Source organism: Capsella rubella, unplaced genomic scaffold, assembly GCF_000375325.1.
Source record: "Capsella rubella cultivar Monte Gargano unplaced genomic scaffold, Caprub1_0 scaffold_7, whole genome shotgun sequence".
In the NCBI taxonomy this organism is placed as follows: domain Eukaryota; kingdom Viridiplantae; phylum Streptophyta; class Magnoliopsida; order Brassicales; family Brassicaceae; genus Capsella; species Capsella rubella.
This window is the reverse complement of record NW_006238917.1, coordinates 14,014,872-14,022,028: the sequence shown is the minus strand read 5'-3', so window position 1 is coordinate 14,022,028 and position 7,157 is coordinate 14,014,872.

The following is a 7,157-nucleotide window of genomic DNA, read 5'->3' as shown; positions in this document are numbered from 1 at the left end:
CATAATAATTACATATTTACAATATATTTTTTGAAATTCCAACCCGTAACAGAATTCATTTCGTAAAAACATTATTTGTAACTCGCTTTATCATTATAATTGTGATTTTAACAAACTACCTGTGAATTATCTAAAATTTACGTAGTTTGATATATAATATATTTTATCAATAAAAGTTATGTCTCCTTAATTACATTTATGTCTTCAAAAAATATTTCAATATTTTAAATTCTAAAAGTTTTATATATTTGAACCTTTTATTTATAATATTTTGAAACTATTTGAAATTTTAAATATGCTCATGTAACAATGGTTTTAATATTGGTCATACTTATAATGATTTTAAACCATTGCCCAAATTATTTAACCTAGTGTAGTTGAGTATTATATGTCCGTTTTGAAAAATTCAAATTGCAACATATGCAAAAAAAGTTAAATTTTTATTAAATATTTATATTATATAGTGAAAGTAGAGTATTATTTAAATTATTATTAAATAATATCATAAATTAAAAATAATATCAAATAAACGTGAAAGAAGAATATTTTGTTTTAAAATAGATTGTATTAAATTAGTTAGAGAAATATTAGTAAATCCTATAATTAGTTATGGAAATAATACAATTCTAAAATTAGATTTGAAAAGTATCCGGTGTATGTATCCAAACCCATTAATCTATCCAACTTTAAAAGATCCAATTATAAATTTCGGGTAATTTTTTGAAATTGACCCGACCCGGAAGCACTTTTTAAGATTTTTAACTATTATAATATTTTGAAGATTTTTAAAAGTTTTCATTTGCTCAAACTTAAAACCGGATTATATTAAATAAGACTTTTAAATTTAAATGCATGTTAAATCAAGCTTACATTCATATTTTGACGCTCATTATATGAAATATTTTCTTAAAACACTTATTATTCTTCTTTCATCTTTATGTGATCTTATTTTAAATTTATAGTATTACAATATATAATATATTTGTTTTTTTCAATTGAGTAACATATGTCCGTTTTGAAATATTTAAATTGCAACATATGTAAATTGTTTTTTGAAATTTTATCATAAATTTGTATTATATATTGTAATATCCCTGTATTAGTAAAAGATAAATACGAAACAGTATTTTGGGTCGGGTTAATTAAGAAAATAATCCAGAAATTCAAATTGGATCTTAGATAAAACGGATAGTTAAATGGATTCGGGTTAGATCCATATATAGCTAAATTTTATGCTTAATCGTTTATAATATTGTGTCATTAATGCTATAATTGTCTCTTTAATCGTTTCTTTATTTGGCTTTCGTAAAAACGGTATCGCTAAATAATTAATTTACTCTACTGAAATATTCCTAATTGTTATTAGATGATTATATTACAGGATTGTATGTTGTTGATACAGTTAAACTAATTAGATATCAATCTTCAAACACTTTTTAAGAATGTAACTAAATATATTTTTAAAGCGTGAAATCAGCAAAATAGCCATATGTTTATGTAACAAATCATGTGATCACATATACGCATAATCTAACGCAGACCTATTGAAAGAATTATTCAAGTATACAGTATATTGCCCTCTTAATCAATTTTACATATTAAATTTTAATAGCAAAATTTAGTTAGTAAAGACATGGTACATTTATTATAATTTTTATTATAATTGTATTTATTTGTTATATTCAAATTTAACACCGTAGATTGAAATTTGTATAAATACCATATTTCCGTTTGCGAAAACAGACGACTTACATTCTACTGATTATAATATATCATCTTTCTTTTCACAGTTTGTTTTCGTAATTAATTAAAAATAATATCACATAGAGATGAAAGGAAAATAATAATTTAGAAAATATTTTTAATTAGTTAGATAAATATTAGGAAATCCGAAATTAGATATGGAAAAAATATAACTATAGTTACCTAAATATATGCAATAAAATTTAATATAAAAATAAAAATTTATGTTAATTAAATTGGACCTATCAAAGATCCAATTTAAGAATCCGGGTTAAAATTTTAAATGGACCCGACCCGAATCACAAATGTATTTCTCTTTTAATATATAGGGGTATTCTATCATTCACAGAAGAGATCTTCAACCCCCACGTGGCACTCTAAGATCATCCACATTGGTCATCTAAAGACTAAAGTGAGTGCCTTTAAATATCTATATTAGTATTTGTGCAAGCTTTTTGTGCAACATTTAACGACCACATTTATTACATTTTTAAAAAAAATTCTTTTTTTTCTTAAAAAGTACTATGTTGGAGGTTAGTTTCGAACATGTAATATGTTGATACAAAAGCAACTCCTTTACCACTAGACTATGTTAATATATTAGTATTATCATGTAAACCAATCAAATATATATATTTGATAATGTGTGACTGAAATTTTACCCTACTTAGCAATTTTACTACACATGTTAATGCATGTTAAGTCGTGTGTTTGATTAGACCAAATTCTAAAAGAAAAATAATTATTTACACTAATTTAATACTTCAAGTAATTTTTTCCAACAAAACAAATTGAGTATTAAACGTCCAAATAAAAGTAACATGGGATATTTTTAAGGATTGTTTTTCTTAAGCTGTATAGACTATTTAAAATATTACATATAAAGTTTTAGATATTATAAATATTTAAATTCTATTAAAAGTTTAAGTGTTAATTTTAACTCTATAAAAAAGTTTAAAATAAAGTATTATTGACCTTGCCATAATTTTAAACATGAGTTTAATTTCTCGGTCATAGGTTGTTATGCCAAATAGATATGGAAGCAATTATTACAAATTTTGGTAGTTTAAAAGTAACATTTATACATGGGTTGTATAACAAGACGAGTTTGAATCGATATTACTTTAATTTTAAACTCTATAGAAAATTTAAAAATAAATTATTGACAGTGCAACAAGTTTGAACATAAGTTTAATTTCCCGGTCATAAGTTGTTATGTGAAATCCATATTGAAGCAATTATTACAAATTCTGAATATTTTTAAAATTACATTTATACACGGGTTGTATGACATGACAGGTTTGAATCGATATTATTAAAATATTAAAATATCATTAATTTTATACTTCATAATGGGTTAAAACTTAAGGGGGAATTTCAAAAATACCCCTTTTCCAATACCATTTTTTTAAAATACCCCTCTTTTTAATTTTATCAAAAAGTCACTATAAAATTTGAAATTTAACAAAAAAATATGTATAAACTTATATTTATAGACACAAATTATCTTTACATGTGTGTAAAATTATATATATATTTCATAAGTACCATATAAATACCTTTTAAAAATCATATAAAAATCTTATAAAAACTTTGTAAACCTTTTAAAAACCTTATAAAAACCATATAAATACCGTTTAGAACCTTTTACAACCATCAAAATATTTGGATTTAGTCTCCCTGTAGTAATAATGATCTTGATGTACCTTATCAACCATATAAAAGTTTATAATTTTTCATATTTGAAAAGGGGTATTTTTGCAAATGGATAGAAAAGAGGGGTATTTTTAAAAAAGGGTACACTAAAAGGGGTATTTCTCAAAAATTCTCTTAAAACTTCATTATACTATTTTTTAACAACACCAATAGAAGACACGTCATATCAAGCTGATTTAATTAAGTTTGATATAAGGTAATCATAAAAAAAATTCTATCATAATAGAAAATTTAAAATTTAAAATTTTAAAATGAAAAACTTATCCTGCGGTGTACCACGGATTGAAATCTAATTAAAATAATATAAAAATAAATGTGCCTTCCCAAAGATATTTAAGTTTGTATCTTTGATGTTTCTAATTTGTATCTTTTTTTTGGTTTTCTTTTTAATAATTATTAAATTAATTAATAAATTTTTTAATAAGTTTTACATTATTTTATTATTATAATTTTAAGAACCTACAGGTTCAACTAATAACTATCACATTTTGTTTGGTTCTTAAAATTAACTATTACATTATTAATATATTAAACATCCACTAAGAACCATATTTGGGGTTATGCCCATAATGATGCTCTTAAACATATGAATATCTTTAAGTTTAATAATAATTTAAATTTTAGACACTTATAAAAGGATGACTGATAAACGTCATGTCATGTCTGCTTCCACCCAAAGCATGGAAGCTTAATTCAATAGTCGCCAAACCCAAAACAAGTGAATGTTTTAGCTTACGGTTGATTCTAGGTTTACTGAATTCATTAACAATATATCTACCTGTGTACGTTGTACCCATTAAAAATAAAATAATATTATTAAATATTTATTCAGAAAATAACCAATAGAAAAAAGACTAGAGAATACAAATAGTCAAAACTAGGGGTGTGAAGTTGGTTAAACCAAACCAAACCAACCGATATTCCTATGCGGTTAAGAATTTAAATATGCGGTTAACCGAGCGTTTAACTGGCGGTTTGTTACGGTTATGGTTAGTATTTTTTTTATAACTGTAACTAATTTACTTTTACGGTTAACGATTACGATTTTTAACTGTTGTATACGATTACGGTTGATAAACGGTCCGGTTACGGTTATAAATACGGTTAAAGTTAGCTTTTGGTCATGCCTAGTGTTATGTCGCTTTAATAACCGACGTTTAGTTCTTAGAGTCAGTTATAAACTGACGTTAAGCTAAATCTGTGATGATGGTGCTTTTAAGTAAACATATAATACTCTTCCACATAATTGAATCTGGTCTAATAAATATCATCTCACCATTGTTATCTACAATTCATAAGAGAAAAATATTTATATATATAAAGTTAGCTTTTCTCTTTTCTCATGATGCCACATAAGCATCCACATAAGCAACATTTTTAATTTTACACTAAAAAATTAAAATATGTATTTAATGCATATTTATGTTACTTATAATTTATATAAAATTATATAAATAAAAAATAAATTATATAAAATAAATGAAATGTTAAAATAAGAAAAAATATATTATAATTTTTTATTAGTGGTAATAATATAATTCAACTTTTAAATGTGTTTCTGGATTTTAGAATAGAAGTAAAATTTAAATTCATGGTAGAATAAATCAACATTTATGTAATTGTATAAATAAAATTTTAAACATGAAAAATCAAATTAAAAGTGAAATATTAGTTTGTAACATGATCAGAAAAAATAATAATTTGAAATTTCATAAATGAAATCAAATCATTTGAATCCAAATTCGAGTATTGAAAGATAGTAATTAAAGAAAAAATAGTTATAATATGTTTTGAAAATAAATATAGTTTAATATAGAAATGCAAATAATTATATATATGTCAGTCTATAATATTACTTTTATATAAGATGAACTTATTAAATGCATACATACGGTAAGCTATTTATTTTGATAATTTACTGAGGGTTACATGAATTGAAGGCTTATGAAATATAAAGTTGTATCAAATATTTTGAGCTTAATTTACAGTTAAGCAAATAACAATAAACATTTCAAATATTAAACTAATATAAACTTAAAAAACTCATATGAAAAATAAAATAACAAAAAATGATAGCAATAAAAAACTAACAAAACAAACGTTGCAAAAAAAAACAAAAAAAAAATTATTAGCTTCCCGCGCGTAGCGCGGGCCAACTACTAGTTACTAATATAAACTAATCTAAGTAAACAAAATTGGTAAACGTTAGTATTTCTTACCTTCACCATCAATCTTGTAAGTTGTAACCATGTATCTAGGGGTTTAAAATGGGTCCAAATGTATTGATCAACTCAATCCAACTCAACCCAAAAACTTATTGAGTTTAAAATTTGAGTCTTAATGAGTTATGGTTTATTGGATTGGAAAACCAAACCAAGACAGTTTAATTGATTTCAATATCAAATTAAACGGGTTTTTTCAATTTTTCTTCTTCTTCGATTCGATCGAATCAAGCATTCTCATACTTCTTCTTCTTCGATAGATATACTCAATCACCCAAGGTTTCTCATACTTCTTATTCTTCTACTTCGATCGTATCGTTGTGTATCGATAAAGGATCATTGATCATGGATAAGTTTCACAATTAAGGAAGTTTCGAACAAGCTTTTTAGGGATTTGTGTATGAATCTATCGAGAAGACAAAATTAATACATAGGTATGTATATGGTTCCTAGATTGGTTCATTTTGTGTGTTTTTCATAAATTTTTTTCATGTTTGGTTTGTTTGATTTTGTGTCGTTTTAGGTTCTCAAATCTTGACCGAAACAATGTTAGCTTAGAAATTAGAATCTTCAACAATTAGCTTAGCTTAGAAATTTCATTTAGTTCTTCCAATACCTAGAACAAGATATAACATGTATTTATAGAAGTTTCACACCTCAAGCATTAAACGTTTCCATGATCTTTAGAATTTTCATACTTAGTTTTGCTTATTCATCTGTAGGAACGCTTAGCTTTTATATATTCTACTTACACAATCACAAAACAAGTATTATAAAAATCATAATACAACAATCTAAGTATCTAATTATTATTCTATTATTCCTTCGATGTTTAATCCTATAAAGAAAATTGTATGCCTTTTATGACTTACACAAACAATGGTTAATGACTAATAATATACAAGGATTAGTGAAAGCAAAAGTTTCAAAATTTTAATTAAATAAAGTTCAGAATTACTATGTACCCTTCGTTTATTTAATTAACCCTTCAATCTTAATCTTCAATTGTCGATTTTGAATTTTTCTTAATGCAAGCAGTTTAGGTTTTTATTTATTTTAAACCAAAATTTTCATTAGAAATTCTTTAATTATTGAAAAATTTGAAGCCCACAACCTATGGTAAAAGAAATTAAGAAAAGCCCAATAAAAATGAATATATAAAAGGCTTAGATGTTTTTTTATATAAAAAATGTAAAATATGTCCCATATACTTTGTTGCATGAATCCACCGCTTCACCTGATTGTGTAGTGGGTCAGGCCTGTGTCCACCCAAGTTAAGCAAAAAAACCTAATAGAAGAAAATATTTGACCTAAACACTTAAACGACACACACAAACACATAGTCTCATGTCCTTTCTTCAACACATAGTCTTATCTTCTATGAGAAACACCACAACACAAACCCTTTCAAATCTTGTGCTGTAGTCTCTCTCTCTCTCTCTCTCTCTCTCTCTCTCTCTCTCTCTCTCTCTCTCT